General features: G+C 38.8%; 1 non-coding gene across 1 annotated transcript; it reads left to right on the top strand.

The window, feature by feature from the left end:
• Positions 1-24,398: 24,398 nt before the first annotated feature.
• Positions 24,399-24,505, top strand: LOC113001982 (small nucleolar RNA R71). Its single transcript, XR_003267513.1, has one exon. It is a non-coding gene; the product is annotated as a small nucleolar RNA R71 (small nucleolar RNA).
• The last annotated feature ends 2,307 nt before the right edge of the window (positions 24,506-26,812 follow it).

Genomic DNA, 26,812 nt, shown 5'->3' with positions numbered 1-26,812 from the left:
AATAAAATATTATGAAAAATGTGTGCATGCTTAATTACATGTGATTTTTTTATAACTAGTGGAAAACACACGTGATGCATGTACCCCTTTGAAGACAATATTTTACTAAATGTGATAATTATTTTTTCCAATAATATTTTGCCAGTTGCTAGTAGTCTTGCAAATATTGTCCTTCCTATCCTATTGTTATAGGTTTTTGTGAATAATGCTCGTCTATTGTAATCTATGACCTAGGTGTAACACCCTGAAATATTACTAGTTATAAATTGATGTTTAATTGTATTTATCATGTTATTTGATTATATTGTTGACTTGAATGAGTTGAGGTATGGCTTGAATTAGTCATGTGTGAATTTCTTGAAGTGGATGTTGGGTTATGTGGAGTTTTGTTGAGTTAAGTTGAAATTATGAGATTTTAAATTTTGCCTAAACCTATTTCAGTAAAATCACGATCCCAGATTCGTTAACCGTTGGATTATCTTCAAATTTTGTGTAGAGCTTCCTAAGGAATTGTTACAAAGTCTAACCATTGGGATTTTGAAAACAACAACTTCTGATGTCTCGCTAAGAGAGAAGGGCGCGCTAAGCACAATTCCAACCCAAGAGGGAATTACGCTTAGCGAGAATTGGCCCGTTGAGCGAGCCATAGTGTAGAGGAAGTTTCACTGAGTGAGAATTTGCACGCTAAGTGAGAAAAGTGAACTCCCGCTTAGTGAGACAAGCTCACTAAGCGAAATTTGCAGATTATAAATATGTTCCTCAGCGTGAAAAACATGATTTTTCACTGTGTTTTCAGGCTAAGCGCATGTCTGTCGCGCTTAGCCCATGAGTAAATTTGCATAAGGTGCGCTAAGCCCAGCATGTTGCGCTAAGAGCCTAGTCCTATTTTCAGTTTTATTTTTCTGTTTTTGTTGAATAACCCTATTTTAACTCTGTTGTTTGATCTAATTCTTTTCAGATGGCATCAAAGAAGAGAAAGACACTTGCCACACCTTCCCAGGTCTGATATGACATATCAAGGTTCACTTCTCCAGAGGCTTGGGAATTGTACACAGACATAGTGGTGCCTAGAAAGATACTTCCAGAGAGCAATGTGGTGATATGCCACACTGAGTTCAATGATTTCAAAGAAGAACTTAAGAGAAGAAATTGGCATGAAGAGTTTACCATCTTTGAAGAAGGCAGCATTGATGTTGCCATTGTAAAAGAATTTTATGCTAACCTCTATGATCCAGAGGATAAATCACCAAAGCAGGTAAGGGTCAGAGGTCATCTAGTGAAGTTTGACGAAGACGCCCTCAACACATTCTTGAAGACCCCTGTGATCATTGAGGAGGGGGAAACACTATCTTCTTATTCCAGGTTTGCACTCTTGAGGCCTGATCCTTAGGAATTGGCAGCCAAGCTATGTATCCCAGGGAGGGGATTTAAGCTTAATGCTGATGGCTTGCCACTGAAAATCCTCAGGAAGAACCTGACTACCATTGCTTTGACTTGGAGCGTGCTTTCTTTCTCAAACTTGGTCCCTACCTCACACACTTTAGATATCACTCTGGACAGGGCCAAGTTGATTTATGGAATAATTCAGAGGATGGACATGAATATGGATACTTAATTTCTCATCAAATCTCTATGATCGCCCAACACGACTCCTCTAGGCTTGGGTTTCCAACCTTAATCACTACTTTATGTAAAGTTAGAGGAGTCACTTCTGATTCTAGGATACTGGAGAGTCTCAGCCCCGTTATTAATTTGGCATATGTGAAGAAGAACTGTTGGAATCTTGATGATCTAACTGTGACTTTCAGAGGGCCTAGGAAGGCCAAGGGGAAGAAATATGAGATTCTCCCATCTTCTGAGGTTCCCCCTACCACATCAGCTCCTTCCACATTAGCACCAACTTCTTCTACCCCAACTACTTTTGCTCCATCACCAGCTCAGCTACCAGTTTTAGCTCCTTCTTCTTCCGGACCATCAGATTTTTCTTTTACACCAGAGATGTTACATGCCATGATGCAGAGCCTACACCGAGGGCATGTCATTATTATGCAGAGCTTCTAGAGCTTGGGCCTGCCATCTATCATGAGCATGGAAGACTTTCACACCCAGGGAGCTTGGCCAGGAGTCTAGCCTTCTCCTTCTGGAGGGGGTGGGACCTCTGCAGCCCAAGAGCCTGAGCCCACAGAGGAGCATACACCAGCAGCGGAGGATGAGCTCGCTTCTCCTAAGCCCTTTTCATTTGCTTCTGATTCAATTGTGGCTCAGGAGGAAGTACCTTCACCAAAGCCTATTCTAGAGCCATCCCCTACACCTATCCCTGAGGATACCCTGCCATCCGCACCAGCGTTGGAGCTAGAGCAGCCTATTGTTCAAAATCCACCAGCTGCTCCGGTGTTGGATCTTACTGAGCATGCAGAGGATCACCCACAGGAGGATTGACAAGATCTTTATCTTCTTGTCTTGAATTTTGAATAGTTTATTATTATTCTATTTTAGTTTATTTTATGCTTTATGTTTCAGTTATTTAAATTTCAATTTTTTTTTGTAGTAGTAGCTTGTACAAAAGCATGTTTGAACATTGAACTGATTGAATATGATTCAGTGGTTTGATTTTGTATGAAAATGAAGTGTTGTGATTGATTTGAATGAGAAATTGTATGAATTGAGTGAACTGGAATGTATAGATTTTGTTTTGAACAAGCTTGCAACCATTAGAAGAGAAAGAAAATGTGATTAGTAGTATGACTGAAAATATTAGTCAGTTTGTCTGATTGATTGTGAAAGAATGCATTAACCGTATCCCGGTGAGAGCGCGATCCTTAAATTTTGAGAGAAACGACTATCATTTAGTGTTGATTTTTGCATGAATCTTTGAAGTATGGACTGAATGCATGAAATTGAGGATGATGAAGGCCATGTTTGATTGTGATAGCCACTTAGCCAAAAAGTTGACCACGTGCTTGAATGATTTATCCCTTGCACCCAGTTTTGAGCTGAATGATTGATTCATTGATTAAACCTTGAGCCTATATAGTTTTATCTCCTACTACCTTGTCTTAGGTTGTAGGAGAGCATCATCCATAGAAAATCTTGGTTCAAGACAAATTTGTCCCAAATTTGGGGGAGACTGGGTAAGAAATAAAATGGTCAAAATAGAGCAGCATATACACATTGTTTTATGTGTGTGTGTGTGTGTGTATATATATATATATATATATATATATAAAGAAACTGGAAGTACAAATAAAAGTGTTTAAGTGTGTGCGCTGCAAATCAATGAAATGAAGCTAAGTTCCCAAAAAAGAGGCAAGTATTGGGGTGGGAATGAATGAAAAGTAAAGGTTTATCTATGGACGAATGCTCTCCTAGAATATAAGCTTTTTGAATCCTAGAAAAACCATGATTTGTTGGCAGCCCAACCTCATTACAAGCCTAGAAAGTCCTTCGGATTCATTTTGTGTGTTTATTTCTATATGGTATGAGATGAAATACAAAGGTTAGGACTTGTGTTAGTTGTTTATGATAAAATGAGCCTAAACACTTGATCTTGAGTGAAACAATGACTATGAGGCTTTGGTTGATGATCCTTCCTTGATATCTGTCATTCTCACTAGCTTATTTTAGTTGTGACTCTAATGCATATGTTCCTATCTTTGAAAAGCTGCATGTTTGTGAAGGGCAATTGATTAAAGCATTCCATGATATTCATTTCATATGATTAATTTTTTCTATGAAACAAACACCACTTTGATTAATCACTATATTTTGTCACTTGAGAACAAGTGAATTGTTCTTTCTTTGCTTGAGCACAAGCAAAATTGTAAATTTGGGGGAGTTTGTTAGTCGTCTTATACGACTAACTTTTGTATAGAAAACATTTTCTAAAACTTGTATAGTTTCCCAATTTATAGTTATTTTGTAGGAATTTGTATATAAATCTTGTTTTGTTTGAATAGTTGTCTTTAGAGTATCTCACATGTGATTTAATGATAAAATTTGTACAATTTCAGGTCAAAAGAGGCTAAAATCTTGAAGTGCTAAAAAGAGCAGTCGCGCTAAGCGGACCCTGTGGGCACAGACTTTGAGAATAGTGCTCTGGAGGCAGCAAAGAGGAGCAGCTGTGCAGAGAAGCCTAGGGTTCTACATTTTGAGAGAGATTAGTGAGTGTTAGAGTGATTGTGAGGTGCCAAGAAGAGGAGGAGGGATCCCCCTTCTTGTGTAAGCAACAATTATTTTGTACTCTCTATCTCATTTGTGTTAGGGTTTCCTTTTATTGCTGGCTAAAAAACCTAGTTGGGGATTTCTAATGAACAGTTGATGTAATTACTTTTCATATCTAATTAATTATGTTTTGTGTGTTCAATGCTTCTTTCAATGCGTAATTATTGCATGCTCTTGGTCTGATCACCCACTTGTGTATACTGTTAGGTGACTTTAGCATTGGGAAATGTACTGTTGTCTTAGAACTTGATAGAAGCAGGACTAAATAACTAAATTACCAGGGATGGATTATGGGGTTTTGGTTTTCTGAATATGCTGTGATGATAATGTTGTTCAAGTTAAACCTAGTCTTACATGAGGGATCTGCGGACGAAGCTTAGGTTAAATTAGTCTAAACTTATGAGGGATTGAGGTTTAGTACTTTAGGCTATAGCATAGAACACAAGAACATGATTAATTAGAGAAATATCCTCATATGCATCAACTCGTTTGTTAGAAAGACCCAATGCTTTTTACCTATTGCTATCAATGTTTAATTACTTGCATTTAATATTTTTACCATAGAATTAGTTTTTTTCTATTTTTAACCATCAATTATCAATGTTTGTTCCAACAATTCCTTAGTTCTGAATAAAACTCTGTCTAATAAGCAAGTTCCCTGAGTTCGATACTCAGATCACTCTGTTTTAATTTTAAATACTTGATGACCTGGTGCGCTTTTCGGTATTTCATTTCTGTTGAATATAGTTGTTAAAAATTTGAGAAAAAGGAACCATATGGGAAATTGGTACCTGTGATGATTGCGAACCTAGGTTCGTGGGAGCAGAATGACAACAGTTGAGTACGAGAAACGAGATTCTTTTGTGGAGCTGTTAGTCATCTTATACGACTAACTTTTAAAAACTTGTATGGTTAAAGCTATCTCTAGAATATGTCCATTGGATTTAATGATGAAATATGTGCAATTTCAGGTGAAAATGAGGTTAAGTCATGAAGTGCTAAAAGTGAAAGTTGAGCTTAGCTCATCAGTGGGCTAAGCGCGTATCCACCACTAAGCGCGCTTAGCGCGACAGAAGAATTTGGTTGGGCATCATCATCAAGGTCGTGTGCTAAGCGCGAGATTAGTCTGCTAAGCACAACAATTGTCTTCAGCTAGGCTCAACGCACGACTGGCGCTAAGCTCAAATCCACTTACTCGCGCTAAGCACGAGGGTGGCACTAAGCACAACATCGTGAATTCAGAGCCTATTTAAAGCCTGCTTTGTGCAGAATTAGGGTAACAAGGCCTAGGGCACAAAATTCCACAGCACACCACAATTCCTACTTCCGGAAAAGAGTTCTGGAGGCAGCAAGAGGAATAGCTTTTGTAGAGATACCTAGGTTTTGTAAGTTCATTATTGTTAGGGTTTCTTCAATAATGGCTAGCTAAACACCCTTGTTGGGGATTTCTAATGAACAACTAATGTAATTATTTTAATATCTAATTGATTGTGTTTCTTATGTTCAATGCTTCTTTCAGTGCTTAAATTCTATATGCTATTGGTCTGATCAACCATTTGTGTGCCTGGTTAGGTGATTTTAACATTGGAAAATGTATTGTTGCCTTAGAACTTGAATGAAGCAGAATTGAAACTTAGTCTTACAAGAGGGATCTGCGGATTAATTTTTGGTTTTATGTATGTTGTTACAATAATGTTGTTTGGTCTAAGTCTAGTCCAACAAGAGGGATCTGAGGACAAAGCTTAGGCTAAATTATTCTAAACTTTCGTAAGCTATTTAAGCTAAGTCTAGTCCAACAAGAGGGATCTGAGGATGAAGCTTAGTTTAAGTTAGTCTAAACCTAGGAGGGATGTCTAAATTGAGCCTACTCCAACAAGAGGAATCTGAGGATGAAGCTTGAATTGATTCAGTCTAAATAGGGATGGAGGTTTGGTAATTTTGGCAACAACATAGAACACAAAAACATGATTAATTAGAGAAACATCCTTATATGCAGAAGCTGGTCTGTTAGAAAGACCCAACACTTCTACCTATTGCTGTCAATTTTACTTGCATTTTTATTGTTTTTAACCTAGACTTAGTTTAATTCTATTTTAAACCATCAATTATCAATGTTTCTTTCAACAATGCCTTATTTATGAATTTAACCCGGTCTTAGACTAGTTCCCTGAGTTCGATACTCGGATTCATCCATTTTAATTTTAAATACTTGACGATCCGGTGCGCTTTCTGACAAACCGGATTTCCCTTGAACATATTTGTATACAGAAAAAGTGAACCAAAAAGTAACTGCAGAGGAAATCCAACAAAGTATTTATGGCACCATTGTCGGGGAACTAGATTTAAGAATAGTTTAGTTCAATTTTATGGCATTGCTTTATATTTTTCTCTTTAATTCATTGATTTTTTTTGTTCATACTTTAGTTACCATACGTTCATTGTTCTTTTGAACTGGATAATTGTTGTTCTGTTTTCTTGTATGCAAAGAAGATCTACTACAGGTGATTTGATTCCCATTGATTTGGAGATTAACGCCACCTATAGAAGGCATAATTCAGAGAGAATTAGAAAATTTTTGCAGGATTTAGAAGTAGCAGCAACTCTAGAAGAAGAACCTCGATCTTTTTAGGCATCTTCTAGTTTTCCAATTGCAGGGCATTCTCATATAGAACCTGTTGAAGATACAATCATGGCTGAAGAGCCAAGAAGAGTAACCCTGGAGGATTATACAAGTTCTAATGTGCCACAATTTTTCGCCAGCCAAAAGTTCAAGCACAAACCATTACATATCCACCATCATTGATTCAGCTAATTCAGAATAATCTGTTTTATGGTTTACCAAATGAAGGCCCATATGCACACCTAGCCACTTACATTGAAATATGCAATACTATTAGGCTAGCTAGTGTGCCTGAAGATGCAATCCGATTGAGCTTGTTTTCATTCTCACTATCTGGAGAAGCTAAGACATGGCTTCATTCATTCAAAGGCAACAGTCTTAAGACATGGGATGAAGTTGTGGAGAAATTTCTAAAGAAATATTTTCCTAAGTCTAAGACTGCTGAAGGCAAAGCCGCCATCTCTTCTTTTCACCAATTTCTAGATGAATCTCTGAGTGAGGCCTTAGAAAGATTCCGTGGTTTATTGAGAAAGACCCCCACTCATGGATTCACAGAATCGATACAGCTCAACATTTTTATAGATGGGTTAAGACCACAGTCCAAGCAGTTGTTGGACGCCTCTATAGGGGGAAAAAATCAAGTTGAAGACCCCTACAGAAGCCATGTATCTCATTGAAAATATGGCTGCAAGTGACATTGCTATTCTGAGAGATAGTGCCCACATTCCTACTAAAAAGAGTTTATTGGAGCTAACCTCACAAGATGCATTGTTGGCACAGAACAAGTTGCTATCTAAGCAACTTGAGGCATTAACTGAAACACTAAGTAAGTTGCCAACTCAAATTCATTCTGCGCATACTTCACATTCTTCTATTTTGCAGGTTGCAAGATGTACAATTTGTGGTAGAGCTTATGAATCTGGATGTTGTATCCCTAATAAAGAAGAAGTCACATGAAGTCAATTACATGGGGAACCAGCCCAGAAACAATTTTAATGCAGGAGGATTTTCCAGATTCTAGCAGTATCAACAGAAGAGATAGTGGAAAAATCACCCTGGTAATCAATTCAATAGAGACCAGGGTGGTTCATCCACAAGGCCATAATAGCAAGGGCCTAGTCTCTATGATCGCAACACGAAGCTGGAGGAGACTCTAGCTCAATTTATGCAGGTTTCTATGGCTAACCAGAAGAGCACAAAGTCTGCCATAAAGAATCTGGATGTCCAAGTGGGACAAATCGCAAAACAGTTGGCGGATAGGCCGTCAAGCAGCTTTAGTGCTAACACTGAAAAAAATCCAAAGGAAGAATGTAAAGCTGTCATGACAAGGAGTAGAATGGCAACCCATGTGGATGAAAGAAAAGCTGAAAAGAAGATGGAGGAACATAAACAACAGTTGGCTGGTGAACTGGCGCTGAAACCGGTTGATGATTTAGTTGAACTTGAAGAAATTGTTAAGGAAGTAGAAGGTGATGAAGAAGGAGAGACACCAATAAAAGATTGCAAGAGAAAATAAAGAAGAAGGAAGAAAAACAAAAAGAAATAAAAGAAAAAGAAGAAAAAGAAAAAATGTTGAAAAATGAAAAACAAAAAGAGAAGGTTGTTGAGATTGAAAAGAAAAAGGGCAAGAGTGAGGCTAACTCAGAAAAGAAGAAAGAGGCTACTCCTATTGAATGCAATGAGGTACCTTATCCATTGGTACCGTCCTGGGAAGATAAAGAGCGGCATTTGGCCAGATTTCTTGATATCTTCAAGAAACTAGAAATTACTTTGCCATTTAAAGAAGCACTTCAACAAATGCCCCTCTATGCCAATTTTTTTAAGGATATGTTAACCAAGAAGAACTGGTACATCCATAGTGACAAAATTGTTATGGAAGGTAACTGTAGTGTTGTGATTCAACGCATTCTTCCACCCAAGCACAAAGATCCTGGAGTTGTCATGAAACCTTGTTCTATTGGTGAGGTTGTTGTAGGCAAAGCTCTGATAGACTTGGGAGCTAGTATCAATTTAATGCCTCTTTCCATGTGTTGGCGACTTGGAGAGATAGAGATAATGCCTACACGCATGACCCTCTAGTTAGTTGAACACTCCATTACAAGGCCATATGGAGTCATTGAAGATGTTCTCATGAAGGTTAAACACCTTATATTCCCAGTTGACATTCCTCTCATTCTTGGATACCCATTCATGTCTACTGCAAGCTGCATGGTGGACACAGGAAAGAAGATACTGCAGATGGGCATAGAAGATCAGAAGATCAGCTTTGATTTGTTCCATGAGGACAAGGATCCACCTAGCCAAAATGTCTGTTTTAAAGTGCATGTGATGGAGGAAAAAAAATCTGAGAAGAAGGTCCTTGAAGTAGGAACTCTTTTGGATCCTAGATAACAGGACGATGCATCAAGCTAGTGACGTTAAAAGAGCGCTTACTAGGAGGCAATTCAAATTTTCTTTCCCTTTTTTATTTTCATTCTTACCTCTTGCATGTAGTTAAGATATCTTGCTTGTGATTGTGATTAATTTCAGCTTGTTTAGTAATGAACAAGGGGTTGTGAGCTTGTGTGAAGAGATAGACAGAAAAAGATTTAGAAATTTTTTGCAATTGTCTATCCGCTAAGCGTAGACCGTGCGCTAAATGCTCAGTCTTCATGTGCTAAGTCGAGCTTGCTCGCGCTAAGTGCATAGACCCCTGATTGGTTGGCTGAATAATTCAGCTAAGCGCACATCACTATGCTAAGCCCCATCTCTTTGTGGTAATTGAACTTTAACCAGTGGGCTTAGCGTGGATGATGCGTTAAGCACCACTTCTTCTCGGGCAAAATTTCATTATAGCAGCACTAAGTGCGCTATCCTACGCTAAGCCCCACATCCATTCTAGCCAGGAGGTGCTAAGCGCCAATCTCTTATGGTTTTTGAACTCTTGCAAGTGTTGCGCTAAGCCTGAACTACTCTTTGTAAGTTGAAGCTTGATGTTACGCTAAGCCTCACATCTCAGGCTAAGCGCATATTGCAGAAAAAATTTGGTGTTGCAGAAAGCGCTAAGTGTAGCTTGCCACGCTAAGCCCAGATGCTTACGGGATTTTACAACTTCAAGTTGGGCTTAGTGTGAGGCAAGGCTAAGCGCTAGTGTTTTAAATTAAAATGTCACGTTGGCACGCTAAGCGCAGCTGTGCGCTAAGCACGCCATACGAATTTCAGTTTTTAAAAATTGATGGCAAAGGCACTTGGGTTGCTACCTTTGCACCCAAACCTCTGCACCCTCTTAACCTTGAGCAAATTCTTTTACTTTCTGCTACGTGTGTACTGCTTCTCTGCATCATCTTTGTTTCATCTCAAGAACAATCCAAGTAAGTTAGCACATTTTTAATTTTATTTTTCATTCTGCAAACCTTAGGATAGATGACTTCTTGTTTTTCTTAGTTAGTTGCTGTTAGGTTAAGGTTACTAGTTTTAGGGTTAGTCAATGTAGGAATTTAGGTAACCTAGAAGCCTATTAGGGGCAATGTGGCTGAAAGGAGTGAAGACCCCTGAAGTTCTATCTGGAAATCACGATGAACGCTCTAAGTGCGCCTGTGCGCTTAGCCTGTTCATCGCAACTGAAAATTTTGGATATCCAGAAGAACGAGCTAAACGGACCATGTCACACTAAGCGTGTTCATCCCTGCTGAAGAACATAAGTGATAAGCCCGCTAAGCGTATATGTGCACTAAGTGGGACCAGTGTTCGGACATTTAGGGTTTTGAGAATTTTTGTTTAGCGCTAAGCCAGATGTGTATGGCTAAGCACCACTTTGCTTCTGTAAGTTTTCCTTTGTAATAACGCTAAGCGCGTCTGTGCACTAAGCCGTTGTTGTGTGTTGAGCTAAGCACCCTGTTGCACTAAGCTCAACTCCCTCACTGTCTTTTAAGTTTTTGCAGTACAGCTAAGTGCGCCCTGTGCGCTAAGCCTGAGTGTCTTTCTATTGAGGCTGAGCTAAGCGCCAGCATGCTGCGCTAAGCTCCAACCCTTTTCGGTTTTGAAAATTGTAGACTTAGGCTAAGCTCAGTTGTGCAGTAAGCCTATTCTCTAGAAAAAAATGTTTTATGTGTCTTCAAGCTAAGCGCCAACATGCTGTGCTTAGCGCTTGAGTAAAATTTCATAAGGCGCGCTAAGCTCAACATGCAGCGCTAAGCGCCCAGTCAAAATATCAGTTTTATTTTTCTGTTTTTGTGAAAATAACATGTACTAATCTCTTGTGTTTGTCTTATATTTTGTAGATGGCATCTAAGAAGAGGAAAGCACCCTCTACACCTACCCAAGCTAGATTTGATAGATCCAGGTTCACATCTCAAGAGGCTTGGGAGAGATTCTACCTGAAAGGAATGTCATTCTCCATCACTCAGATTTCGATGAATTTACTGAAGAACTCAAGTGTAGAAACTGGCACAAGGAGTTGAAAAACTTTGTGGATGGCAGTATTGATGTGGCCATCGTAAAGGAGTTTTACGCAAACCTCTATGACCCTAAGGATAAACCACCTAAGTAGGTGAAGGTGAGAGGTTGTTTGGTGAAATTCGATGCAGACACCTTGAACTCATTCTTGAAGACCCCAATGATACTTGAGGAGGGGGAGAACTTTCCAGTATACTCCAGGTTCTGTCATTCAAAGCCAGAACCACAGGAACTGGCAGCTCGATTATGCATCCCTGGAAGGTTCTGATGGACTGCCATTAAAGATCTTACTGAAGAATCTGACCACACTCGCTCAGACATGGAGCGTTCTTTCTTTTTCTAACCTGGTCCCTACCTCTCACACCTCTGATATCACATTAGACAGGGCCAGGTTGATTTATGGAATCATTCAGAAGATGGATATGAACTTGGGCTATATTATTTCAGCACAAATTTCTCTGATAGCCCAACATGACTCTTCTAGGCTTGGGTTTCCAGCCTTAATCACTACTCTGTGCAAGGCCAGGGGAGTCGTTTCTAATTCATTGACATTGGAGAGCCTTGGTCTAGCTATTAATGTGGCTTATGAAAAGAAAAACTACTGGAACCTAGATGACCTCTCAGTTACCTTCAGAGGGCCACGCAAGGCCAAGGGGAAGAGGCCTGAGGCTCCCCCATCTTCTGAGATTCCCTTTTCCTCAACTCCAACACCAATTCCAGCTGCCCCATCTACATCTACATTTGTTCTTCCAGTTCCTTTATCTGCAGGACCATCAGACTTTATATTTACACCTCATATGCTTCATTCCATGCTCCAGAGCATACACAGGGGGCATTCCATCATCATGCAGAGCCTGTAGGGCTTGGGCTTTCCATCCATCATGAGCATGGAGGAGTTTAATGCACAGGTGGCCTGGCCAGGAGCCCAGTCTTCTCCTTCTGGAGGGGGTGGGGCCTCTATAGCCCAGGAGCCTGCTTTTGAGGAGCCAGCAATAGCAGCAACAGCAGAGGGGGAGGATGAGCTCACCTCTCCTTAGCCTTCTTATTTTGATGCAGGTATACACATGGCTCAGGAGGAGGATGCTTCTACAGACCAGATCCCAGAGCCATCCCCAGTACCCATACCTGATGATGCCACACCATCTGCACCAGCACCTGAGTTAGAGCAGCCTATCTCTCAGGATTCACCAGTTGCTCAGGTGTTGGACCTTAATGAGCATGCACAGGAGCAACCACAGGAGCAAGACATTTAAATTTATGCATCTTGAACATTTTAGTTTATTTTCAGTTATTTTATGATTTATGTTCAGTCATTTTAATTTCCATTTTTATGTTTCAGTTATTTAAAATTTCAGCACTTTGAGTTGTCTGCTTGTACCAAAAAGCTTGTTTGAACAGTGAAAGGATTGAAAATGATATGCAGTGGATTGTTTTGCATGAAATGAGTGTTTGAGAATGATTTGAATGAGCAATTGTATGATTTGAATGGATTGGAATGAGTAGATAATTGTTTTGATCAAGCTTGTAGCCATTAGAAGAAAATGAGCATGTGATTAGAAGTATGACAGAAAAATGTTAGTCAGTTTGTCAGATTGATTGTGAAGGAATGCATTAACCGTATCCCGGTGAGAGTGTGATCCTTAAATTTTGAGAGAAACGACTATCATTTAGTACTCATTTTTGCGTGAATCTCTGAAGTATGGACTAAATCTAAGAAATTGAGGATGATGAAGGCCATGTCTGATTGTGATAGCCACTTAGCCAAAAAGCTGACCATGTGCCTGAATGAATTATCCCTTGTACCTAGTTTGAGCTGAATGAATTATTGATTGATTGAACCCTGAGCCTATACAGTGTTATCTCCTGCTACCTTGACTTAGGTTGTAGGAGAGCATCATCCACAGGAAGCGTGGTTCAAAGCAAATTTGTCCCAAATTTGGGGGAGTAATTATCAAGGTAAATTTGTTCCAAATTTGGGGGAGGCACTGGGTAAGAATGGAAATGGTCAAAGTAAACAGCATACACACACTATTTTTGTGCATACACATAATGTCTCTGTATATATTTTGTTAAAAAAACTGTAAGTACAAATGAAGTTAATAAGTGTGTATGCTGCAAAATAATGAAATGAAGCTGAGTGCCTAACTAAAAGGCAAGTATGGGATGTGAATGAATGAAAAAGTGAAGGTTTATCTATGGATGAATACTTTCCTAGAACCTAAGCTTTTGAATCCTAGAAAAACCATGATTTGTTGGAAGCCTAACCCCATTACAAGCCTAGAAAGTCCTTCGGATTCAATTTTGTGTGTTCATTGTTGTATGACATGAGATGAAATGCAAAGGTTGGGACTTGTGTTAGTTATTTATGATGGTATGAGCCTAAACACTTGAGCTTGAGTGAAATAATGACTGTGAGGTTTGGTTGATGATCCTTCCTTGATTTTTGCCATCCTTACTAACTTATTTCAGTTGTGACTCTAATGTGCATGTTTCTATCTTTGAAAAGCTGCATGTTTGTGAAAATCAATTGATTGAAGCAGTCCATGATATTCAGTTCATATGGTTGAATTTCTATGTGAAGCAAACACCATTTTTGAGTGATCACTGTAGCTTGTCACTTAAGGACAAGTGAACTGTTCTTTCTTTGCTTGAGGACAAGCAAAATTGTAAATTTGGGAGAGTTTGTTAGTCGTCTTATATGACTAACTTTTGTATAGAAAACATTTTCCAAAACTTGTATAGTTCCCCAATTTATGGTTACTTTGTAGTGATTTTTGTAAATAAATCTTGTTTTATGGTTAAAGTTGTCTCTAGAATATGTCCATTGGATTTAATGATGAAATATGGGCAATTTCAGGTGAAGATGAGGCTAAGTCATGAAGTGCCAAAAGTGACATTTGAGCTCAGCTCATCAGTGGGCTAAGCGCGCATCCACCGCTAAGCAAAGCTTCAGCGCGCTTAGCGCGATAGAAGAATCTGGTAGGGTATCATCATCAAGGTCGCGCGCTAAGCACGAGATCAGTGCACTAAGCGCAACAGTTGTTTTCAGCCAAGCTCAGCGCATGACTGGTACTAAGCTTAAATCCACTTACTCGCACTAAACGCGAGGGTGGCACTAAGCGCAACATCATGAATTCAAAGCCTATTTAAAGCCTATTTTGTGCAAAATTAGGGTAACAAGGCCCAGGGCACAATATTCCACGGCACACCACAGTTCCTACTTCGGGAAAAGAGTTCTGGAGGCAGTAAGAGGAGCAGCTTTTGCAAAGATACCTAGATTTTGTAAGTTCATTATTGTTAGGGTTTCTTCTATAACAGCTGGCTAAACACCCTTGTTGGGGATTTCTAATGAATAGCTGATGTAATTATTTTAATATCTAATTGATTTTGTTTCTTGTGTTCAATGCTTCTTTCAGTACTTAAATTTTGTATGCTCTTGGTCTAATCAACCATTTGTGTGCCTAGTTAGGTGATTTTAACATTGGAAAATGTATTGTTGTCTTAGAACTTGAATGAAGCAGAATTGAAACTTAGTGTTACAAGAGGGATTTGCAGATTAAGTTTTGGTTTTAAGTATGCTGTTACAATATTGTTGTTTGGTCTAAGTCTAGTCTAACAAGAGGGATCTAAGGACAAAGCTTAGGCTAAATTAGTCAAAACTTTCGTAAGCTATTTAGGCTAAGTCTAGTCTAACAAGAGGGATTTGAGCATGAAGCTTAGTTTAAGTTAGTCTAAACATAGGAGGGCTGTCTAAATTGAGCCTAGTCCAACAAGAGGGATCTGAGGACGAAGCTTGGATTGATTTAGTCTAACTAAGGATAGAGATTTAGTAATTTAGGCTACAACATAGAACACAAAAGCATGATTGATTAGAGAAACATCCTTATATGCATCAGCTGGTCTGTTAGAAAGACCCAACACTTCTACCTACTGTTGTCAATTTTACTTGCATTTTTATTGTTTTTATCCTAGACTTAGTTTAATTCTATTTTAAACCATTAATTATCAATGTTACTTTCAATAATGCCTTATTTCTGAATTTAACCCGGTCTTAGACAAGTTCCCTGAGTTCGATACTCGGATTCATCCATTTTAATTTTAAATACTTGACGATCCGATGTGCTTTTTGGCAAACCGGATTTCCCTTGAACATATTTGTATAAAGAAATAGTGGACCAAAAAGTAACTGCAGGGGAAATCCATCAGGAGCCACCGAGCCAATGTGATGACGTTGGGATTATTTTGGGAGAGAGTTGTGTTTTGTTAATCAACTCCTCCATAGCTGGTTCCATGATTCTTTTGTTGAATTAAAGATGTAAATCGCAAATTTAATTATACGTATGAACAAATTTACTTTCCATTATGTGAATGATGTGTACTAAGTTACTACACCTATATATATATATATATATATATATATATATATATATATATATATATATATATATATATGTATGTATGTATGTATGTATGTATTCACTTTTGTAATGGTGCGTAGTTTGGTGAATGTATATCGAGAAAAAAAATTACTTTCATTTTTTTATAGGCAATTTGACGGAGTTTTCATTTAAAAATTGAAATTCTCGCGGTTTAGAGTGGTGATATCGTAGCGACGAGGCGGGTCGTTACACTAGGTGTATATAGATTTGTCAGATGCTAGGTTCGTATATTTTATTTCCCTTTAAGCTGAGTGAAACCTTTTTCCATTCGGTTATGTGCAAGACTGAACGAACACATGAAGTTACTTGAGCATACTTAAGGTTTTTGGTTAGTTTTCAAGACAAATGGGGGAAATGAAAGGATAAGCATATTTTTTGTTCATATCATAAAACCTTGTACAATATTATATAAATTAGTAGATATATGTGATATTTAAGAAAGTGAGAGAACATTATAGAAAATACAGAGTGAAAAAAAGTAGTTTCTCTGAAAATGAGATTCTAACAGGTAATCAAACTTGTGATGGGCTCTGGTGCATATACAATATGTGACAGAGGGTATGATACAATACAAGCGTACATGAATTTTGCACAACAGAATAAACCATGAAAAAAAATTCTACATCAGCTTTGTCTTTTTTAGGTAATCTTGCTTTTTGTAAATATCATCTGCAATCCACCAAACAAAGCTTTGTTTTGAAACCTTTTGACACAATTAGTAGAACCACAACTACTACTGCAATTGTCACATAAATCTTCATACACCCTGCTGGTAATTCTTCCTTTTGCTTTTGTTTGTTAGTGTGTGTTTTGGTGCCTTCTATTATTTGAGTACCCTCTATTAGTTCAAGGTTGTGTTAACTCTTGTTAGTGTATATAAGGAACTTAGGGTTCTTTCTTTGCAAGTAATAATAATAGTTCAGATTCAGTTTCTCTCAGTTTTCTTTCTCTAATTTGTGCTACAGTTTTCTATACCATGTTGAGATTTATATTTTCATAATCCAACTACAGCTAATATTAAGAATACTTGTGAGACAAGCAACTATTCCAATGTTGCACAACATTAATCAAGTAGAATAAAAGACAAGCAAATTTATAGCAACAGTTATTCTATCCAGTTCCTCCTTTAACTTGGCTATATGTTTGTGATCGAGGCCGTACCTGAATCAAATAAACATGAAAATGCAGTAACTAGAAAGTGATCCTAGGTCGTTTCCCAACGAGCAGTGACAAACCAAATGTTCATAATATACTTGCAATAACAGTAACGATAGGGGGGGTTTGGTTGTTTGGTAATTAAAGAGCAGAACAAGTAAACTGGAATACGAAACTACTAATATTAAAAACGGGTTGTTTCCTCTTATTCAGAAGCCATTCTCTTATCCTGGGTTATGGAGAATTCGTCCCTAACAGTCAACCACTTAATCCAACCCTATTTCAATTTACTAAGCGAAAATCAACTTAGGGTTTTCAATACGTGATTAGGCACCACATACACCAGTTAGCCCTTCGTCCATTAAGCATGAACGCAAGTTAGGCTCAGAGGCAATTAATCGAACAAGAACCGTGCACTGATTAATATTCACGAAATTGGGATAACTGGTGAAGGGAAAACTGCCAGGAAACCACATTACAAGCGAAACCTCAAAGAGAGTTGGGCTTCGTCCTCAAAAGGAAACAACACCAGAAAATCTAGCCTTCCATGGATTCAAACAGAAAACGCAAATGAAACATGAAACAGAAACATAAATGAACAAAAACGTAAATGAACAGAAACACAAATGAAAGTAGAAGAATAAGCACGAATGAACTCGTAATTAGAAGCAGAAAACGGAAATATGCATTAAGAATGAAAATTGTAACAAGGGAACAGAAAAACGTGAAAACCTAAAACCAAAGCTCTGAATAATGAAAATAGCATAACAGAATGCCTTGCACGAATCCCAAGGTAGCTATTTGAAAAGAGTCACTCAAAGTCACTGGGCCCTATTACAATACTCTGGCCTAAAATGAAATAAACACTGAACAACATAAAATAAAATTGTGAAATTTCCTAATTAGAAATTAACTAAGGTAAGCGCTGCTTTATTTGCCCTCTTCAAGTCCACAACTAAAATCCGGATTAAGCCCAATATTTCATTAATTCCTGAAATTAGATTAAAAACATCAAATTAGCTAAATGAGCCCAAATAATAAAACTGCCTAATTAATTGACAATTAAGACGAATCAATAATTAAAATGGTGCAAAAAGGGTTTAGAAAATAGAAGAAAATGATGGCACATCAAAACCCCCGATACTTAGCCTTTTGCACTCCTGGGCAAAATGAAACAAAGAACAAAATCCAAGGATATCAAAGAGAGACAAACAAACACATTCATATATTTCTCAATGAACATCAAGGAATGAAAGGAATGGGTAACATCTAACATAAGGAGATCCAAAAAGTCAAGACATTCATGAAAATCATCCAAGCAACCCAATCATGGCAAAATAGTTAATCAGCTCAAGAATGAAAAGTGATAAAGCCTCACAAGATATACATTCTATCTCTCAAGTGTCTAGGCTACTATTTACCCTCAAAGCACCCATGAAATCAAACACCACATAGACTTGGCAAGATTCTAAAATTGACAATCAACCCACAAACACAAGCACATGAGGATCAAAAGGTCTTTTAAGGTTGTAATAGGGCCAAGGACAAGGTATGGAGAAATATGGAATAAGTGGCTAAATCCCAAAGGAATAGAGGAGCAAAGGGGAATAAGTGCATATTAAGAAAAAAAAATAAGAAAATAAAAAGAAGTAAAGATAAAATTTAAACATGAAGAGTAGAACCAAGAGTTTCATCATTCTTGTGCCATTTAAGATCTTATTCACTCAACTTTATTGCTTTTCTTTTTCTTTTTTTTCGAATTTTTTTTTTCGATTTTTTTTTTACTCTATAGCCTTTGAGAAACAACATTTCATTCAGCATGTCCAACATTTAACCAATATACAATGTACATCAAGTATGGCCCAAAATACATCATGAAGCATAGCCAACAAAACAAGTTGTCCAATGAAACAAAACCCCCCCACACTTATTCCCAAAACAATTCCAAAGCTCCAAAATTCCTTAAGGATATGCTGATATCATGGTTTTTCACTTAAGGCTTGTAGTGAGCTTCAAAACAAGGAAAGGGAAACAAGGCTCAAAAGGGCTATCAAAGGAATTAATTCAAGGTAAGTCCATTTGGCTAGAAGCTTATAAGAACAAAATTGCCTCAATCATTTCCAAATATGCATGTGAATTAGGACGCATCAACAAGAATCAAGCCAAGGCTATTGTGCAAGCAATCAATGGGGCAAAACACACCAAATGATTATGATGATGGACAGCTCAAATTCTCACAAAGGTAAAATCATCACTTTCAAATTGAGCTTTCAAAATTATCATGACATGTAGAGAAGAATCAAGGATTTCAAGTCACAAAATGTCAAGAACTTTTATTTTCAAAACAATTACCCATTTCTTGAACATATCCTATAATTCAAAGAAAAACATGCAAATTCGTACGTGAACACAAAATTGACCCAAAATATTAAACTAAAAATCCGACGAAACTAACAACATTAACAAATTAACACAACTAACAAATTAACAAAACCAACAAAACTAGCAAAACCAAAGAACACTCCCCCCCCCCCCCCCATACTTAAACAACACATTGTCCTCAATGTAGCACAATTAAAAGATTAAAAACAATTAAATCATCAAAGAGAATTGGACAAGTGTAATAAAAGCAAAGAAGGAGATAGGAAAAGAAAAACTCCCTAAGTCATGGTGGAGGAAGAGTAGGGTGGAGTAAGGAAGTCTCTTCCACCACTATGTCCACTAAAGAAGGGTTCGTGAGGAATGGCTTAAGTCAATGTCCGTTGACCTTGAAGCTCTTGTTTGTGGAGTCACTTTTGATCTCAACTGTACCATAAGGAAAAACATTAGTAACAACAAAAGGACCAATCCACTTAGACCTCAACTTACCACTCATGAGTCCAAGCCTAGAATTATACAATAACACTTTTTGCCCAACCACGAAGTCTTTTTTAACTATCATGCTATCATGGAACTTCTTGGTCTTTTCTTTGTAGAACTTGGCATTCTCGTAGGCTTCTAGGCGGATTTCATCTAACTCACTCAGTTGCAACTTTCTTTCCTCACCAGCTTGATCCATAGAGAAGTTGCAAGTCTTCACTGCCCAGTAAGCTTTGTGCTCAATTTCCACTGGAAGATGATATGCCTTTCCAAAGACAACCCGATAAGGAGACATTCCTATGGGTGCTTTGTAGGCAGTCCGATGTCCCCAGAGAGCATCATCAAACTTGGTACTCCAATCTTTCCTGCTTGGCTGCACAATCTTGTCTAAAATTCGCTTGATTTCTCGGTTAGAAATTTCTGCCTGTCCATTGGTCTGGGGGTGGTATGGTGTGGATACCCTGTGTACCACCCCGTACTTTTTAAGCAGGGCATGCATTGTCCTGTTGCAAAAATGGGTTCCTTGATCACTAACAATTGCTTTAGGTACTCCAAACCTGCAAAACAGATTAGACCTGACAAAGTCTGCGACAACTTTAGCATCATTAGTTCTAGTGGGCTTGGCTTCCACCCATTTTGAAACATAGTCAACTGCAAGGAGAATGTAAACATAACCAAAAGAGACAGGAAAAGGACCCATGAAATCTATACCCCAGACATCAAACACCTCACAGAATAGCATAGGTTTCTGAGGCATTTGTTGTCGCCATGTAAGTGTATTTCCTGCTCTCTGACACTGCTCACAAGTGCTGCAGATCTTCCACGCATCTTTAAAGATGGTGGGCCAATAAAAACCACAATCAAGCACTTTGCGAGCTGTCCTTTGAACACCCAGATGACCTCCCGGTGCGGAAGAATGACAAAACTGCAGGACTGAGTCAGTCTCATGATCTGGAATGCACTGTCTAATGACCTGATCACTGCACAATTTCCACAAGTAGGGGTCATCCCAAATAAAATGCTTAGCATCACTTTTAATTTTATCTTTTTGGGCCTTAGATGCTAAGGGAGGAAAAATAGAGGCAACTAAATAATTGACAATGTTAGCAAACCAGGGAGTAGAAAGAGAGTCAGAAATACTATACAATATATACAAATGATCATCCGGGAAATCATCCCGAATAGGTGAATCTGCATCAGAGACACGTTCGATCCGACTCAAATGATCAACAACTATATTTTGTGCTCCGCTCCTATCCCGGATCTCCAAGTCAAACTCTTGGAGCCAGAGCATCCATCGGATCAACCTAGGCTTAGAATCAGCCTTCTTCAACAAGTACTTTAGAGCTGCATGGTCAGTATAAACAATAATGCGAGTACCAAGCAAATAAGATCAAAATTTTTCAAGAGCAAAAACTATGGCTAGAAGCTCTTTCTCAGTAGTAGTATAATTTGCTTGGGCAGCATCTAAAGTCCTAGAAGCATAATATATCACCCTGGGCAATTTATCAATTTTCTGAGCAAGGACAACCCCCAATGCATAATTTGATGCATCACACATAAGCTCAAAAGGGGCTGTCCAATCGGGTGCCTGGATGATGGGGGTGGTAGTCAACGCTCTTTTGAGGCAATCAAAAGCCTCTTTGCATCTGTCATTAAAGTCAAACTCCACCTCCTTTTGCAACAAGTTGGACAGTGGAAGGGCTACTTTGCTAAAATCCCTTATAAAGCGCCTGTAGAATCCTGCATGACCAAGAAAAGATCGCACCTCTTGCACACAAGAGGGGTAAGGCAATTGTGAAATAATAGAAATTTTTGCAGGATCTACTTCAATACCCTTATTGGAAATAATGTGGCCTAAAACTATACCTTGCTCAACCATAAAATGACATTTTTCAAAATTTAGAACAAGGTTAGTTTCAATGCATCTATTCAAAACTTTTTCCAAGCTATTCAAACAACCATCAAAAGAGGATCCATATACAGTGAAATCATCCATAAACACCTCTATGCAATTTTCTAAAAACTCACTGAAAATACTAATCATGCACCACTGGAAGGTACCAGGGGCATTGCACAGGCCGAAAGGCATCCTCCTATAAGCAAAAGTGCCGAAGGGGCAGGTGAATGTGGTCTTTTCCTGATCCTCAGGAGCAATAGTAATTTGCATATAACCAGAAAAACCATCAAGGAAACAGTAGTGGGATTTACCTGTCAGGCGTTCAAGCATCTGGTCAATGAATGGCAGGGGAAAATGGTCCTTTTTGGTAACCTGGTTCAGCCTCCTATAGTCAATGCAGACTCTCCAACTGTTCTGCACCCGAGTAGGAATCAGCTCCTCCTTCTCATTTTTGATCACTGTGAGGCCAGTCTTCTTCGGGACTACCTGGACGGGACTCACCCATTGGCTATCGGAGATAGGATAAATGATTCCAGCTTGCAAAAGCTTGGTTATCTCCTTCTTCACTACATCAAGAGTCACCGGGTTGAGTCTTCTCTGTGGTTGTCTTACTGGTTTAGCTCCATCCTCTAAATTTATTCGATGCATACATGTGGATGGGCTAATACCAGGAATGTCCGCCAGGGTCCAGCCTATAGCCTTCTTATGCTTCTTGAGAACTGACAACAACTTCTCCTCTTGCTCATCAGCAAGGGAGGCAGATATAATCACTGGAAAACTCTTGCTATCATCCAAGTAAGCGTATTTTAAATTTGATGGCAGAGGCTTCAATTCTGGTGTGGTCGGCTGGACAGTGGTAGAAGGAGATGGTTTCTCAGCCTTTACCTCATAAAGAAAGTCAGAGGTATGTGTACTTCCTGAAACATGGTTAGTCCTATCTGACTCTATAAAATCAATCTCGAGAGGTAAAACACCACCACCAGACATGCAATCAATATCACTCTCAGATTCACTCTCAGCATCAAATTCAGACATATGATCAAGTACAATTTCAGACTCAATGCATGAAGAGTGAGAGGCATGCAAATTAGAATAAAGATCAGTCATGTATTCATCAACAACATGGTCAATTATTTCAGCACGAAATACAGAAAGATCTTCAGATGGGTATTTCATAGCATCCAGAATATTAAAATGAACAGTTATGTCACCAAATTCCATAGCCAGTGTGCCTGCATAAACATCTATCTTAGTTCTAGCAGTTTTCATAAAGGGTCTGCCTAGAATGATGGGAACTGATCCTTGAGAAAATCCATCTTCCATATTCAAGATATAAAAATCAATAGGGAAAATCAGTTCACCAACTCTAACTAAGACATCTTCTATGAAACCAACAAGAGCTCCTAAGTCTAGCATGGCATTGTCAAACTTACTATTCCCTATAATACAAGGTATGCTGAATGTACCTGGATCTTTGCATTTTTCAGGAATTTGAGGAACAGATTTACCAATCAGTGCGGAGACATTTCTGCCCATGCTAATCCGTTCACTTCCTTTAAGCTTCCACTTATTAGTGCACAGCTCCTTCAAGAATTTGGCATATCTTGGAATTTGCTTTATTGCATCCAACAGAGGTATGTTTACCTCTACTTTTCTAAACGTTTCCAAGATCTCTTTCTCTGCCTCTTCCATTTTTTTGTTGGAAACTGCTCTTGGAGGGAATGGAAGAGGGGGAATGTGCTGCTTTTGCAAATCAGAATTACCTGTGGAAGAAGATTCACCTGCACAGAAATTGTTAGGTAAATTTTTGTCATCACCTTTTTCTGGAATAGAGTGAAGTTTGGCAGGTTCATTTGCAGATGAGGAAGGTGCTACGGGTTGAGGTCCTTGACATTGCTTTCCCGACCTCAATGAAATGGCACTGACATTTTTGAGATTTTGGACAGCTTGAGAAGGCAGCTTGTCAGAATTCTGGGATTGTTGTTGATTCAATTGGGTAGCCAATTGTCCCATCTGATTGGTTAAGCTCTGAATGGAGGCTCTGGTCTCTTGCTGAAACTGCATGTTCTGCATAGTCATTTGCCTCACAAGTTCTTCGAGGGAAGGTTGTGGAGGGGCCTCAACTGTTGGCTGTTTCTGGGGTTGTTGCTGTTGTTGGATTGGTGGAGGAATGTATGGTCTGCTTGGGCCAGCAGCATTTTGGAAGGAAGAAGCAGGCTGCTGTTGTTGTTGCTGAGGGCTAGACCATCTGAGGTTAGGGTGATTCCTCCATCCAGGGTTGTATCTGTTGCTGGAGAGGTCATAATTGCTTTGCTGTGGTTGATTTTGCTGCTGAGGTTGAGGAGGTCTATTGTAAATATTTGCAGCATAAGCTTCAGGCTGCTCAATTGCTCCAGGTTGCTGCATGGAAGGGCAAAGGTCTGTATGGTGGTCAGCAGAGGAGCACAAACCACAAACCCTTGCGACAGGTACAGATTTCTGATTCAAGGCCAGCTGGGTTACCAAGTTAACCAATGCATCCAGTTTGCCTTCAAGCTTCTTAGTTTCAGATGATGCAGATGGGTTTGTAGCTACCTCATGCACTCCTCTAATGACTATGGCATCATTTCTGGCGCTAAACTGCTGGGAGTTGGAGGCCATCTTCTCAATTAAATTTCTGGCTTCAGCAGGAGTTATGTCTCCAAGGGCTCCACCACTGGCAGCATCTATCATACTTCTCTCCATATTACTGAGTCCTTCATAAAAATATTGGAGAAGAAGCTGTTCTGAAATCTGATGGTGGGGGCAACTGGCACATAGTTTCTTAAATCTCTCCCAGTACTCATGCAGGCTCTCTCCACTGAGTTGTCTAATACCTGAGATATCCTTCCTGATGGCTGTGGTCCTGGAAGTAGGGAAAATTTTTTCTAAGAATACTCTCTTAAGGTCATCCCAGCTCGTGATGGACCTTGGAGCAAGGTAATACAGCCAGTCCTTTGCCACTCCCTCTAATGAATGAGGAAAAGACTTCAGAAATATGTGATCCTCTTGGACATCTGGGGGTTTCATGGTGGAGCAGACAATGTGAAATTCTTTCAAATGTTTGTGCGGGTCTTCACCTGCAAGGCCATGAAACTTTGGAAGCAAATGAATCAGTCCAGTTTTAAGAACATATGGGACATCCTCATCAGGGTATTGGATGCACAAGCTTTCGTAGGTGAAATCAGGTGCAGCCATTTCCCTTAGAGTCCTCTCACGAGGTGGAGGTTGTGCCATGTTCTCAGAATGTGCAAAATCAGAATGCTCAAAATTATAATGCTCAAGATCAGGATGTTCAAAATCACCAATAACAGAATGCACAGATTCACCAGTTATGGAATGCTCAGAATGATCAAAAGGTATAAAATGATGCCTAACTAATCTATGAAATGTCCTATCTATCTCAGGATCAAAGGGTTGTAAGTCAGATGGATTGCCTCTAGTCATACACTACATTCAGCATGCACACAACTAGTTGCCTTGCCATGTAAATAAAGGTGTAGGTTTGAACTACAACTACCCTCAAATGATATCTAAATGACTTGAAATTTTGTGAGCAACCCTATAAAATGATGAGAAGATAGCACAAAAAATTTCAGACAAAAATTCAACGTCTAACTATGAAAGCTAAAAATGGTAGGTTAAGAAAAATAAGTGAATAAAACTTGAAAAATAAAAAAATTTTGACAGAATCGCTTTTTTTTGGACGATGGAGACCTCAGCCGGCCTATGACGGGATGCCACGGCGTAGGAAATTTTTTTCTACCCCAAATGCATATATAATAATTGCGATTCTGATAACCGGAGTAAAAGTTATGGCCGTTTGAAGTTTTGACAAACACAAAATTTGCTAGTTTTTTGGAACTTTCAAATCTGACCAAACTAAAGGCTCTAGCTATTTTTCCCACAAAATATGGATTAAAAGAAGTTACCACAAAAAAATTCAGCCAAAAATAACAACCCTTGCTACTAAAACAAAAAATCTCAAATAATTCAGCATGGGTGGTCGCTAAAATCCGTCTCTAATTGATTTCTACTACTACTCTGTTTTTGCCGCAAGCACAATCTTCACAGCAAAACACCAAAGACTGAAACAGGAGAAACACTTAATGGGAAAACTGAAACAGAACACACATTAAACAAAATACCAGGACACTAAACAACACTAACACACATACTAACACAATACTAACAATTTAAACATAAAACACGAAAGGATTAAACACACAACACTAGCTAGCTATTATGAACCTTTGGACACTGCTCCCCGGCAACGGCGCCAAATTTGATCGAGGCCGTACCCAAATCAAATAAACATGAAAATGCAGTAACTAGGAAGTGATCCTAGGTCGTTTCCCAACGAGCAGTGACAAACCAAATGTTCATAATATACTTGCAGTAACAGTAACGATGGGGGGGGGGGTTTGGTTGTTTGGTAATTAAAGAGCAGAACAAGTAAACTGGAATACGAAACTACTAATATTAAAAACGGGTTGTTTCCTCTGATTTAGAAGCCATTCTCTTATCCTGGGTTATGGAGAATTCGTCCCTAACAATCAACCACTTAATCCAACCCTATTTCAATTTACTAAGCGAAAATCAACTTAGGGTTTTCAATACGTGATTAGGCACCACATACACCAGTTAGCCCTTCGTCCATTAAGCATGAACGCAAGTTAGGCTCAGAGGCAATTAATCGAACACGAAGCGTGCACTGATTAATATTCACGAAATTGGGATAACTGGTGAAGGGAAAACTGCCAGGAAACCACATTACAAGCGAAACCTCAAAGAGAGTTGGGCTTCGTCCTCAAAAGGAAACAACACCAGAAAATCTAGCCTTCCATGGATTCAAACAGAAAACGCAAATGAAACATGAAAAAGAAACATAAATGAACAGAAACGTAAATGAACAGAAACGTAAATGAAAGTAGAAGAAGAAGCACGAATGAACTCGTAATTAGAAGCAGAAAACGGAAATATGCATTAAGAACGAAAATTGTAACAAGGGAACAGAAAAACGTGAAAACCTAAAACCAAAGCTCTGAATAATGAAAATAGCATAACAGAATGCCTTGCACGAATCCCAAGGCAGCTATTTAAAAAGAGTCACTCAAAGTCACTGGGCCCTATTACAATACTCTGGCCCAAAATGAAATAAACACT

This window comes from Glycine max, chromosome 6 (assembly GCF_000004515.6).
Source record: "Glycine max cultivar Williams 82 chromosome 6, Glycine_max_v4.0, whole genome shotgun sequence".
In the NCBI taxonomy this organism is placed as follows: Eukaryota; Viridiplantae; Streptophyta; class Magnoliopsida; order Fabales; family Fabaceae; genus Glycine; species Glycine max.
This window is presented reverse-complemented; position numbering and strand designations above follow the sequence as displayed.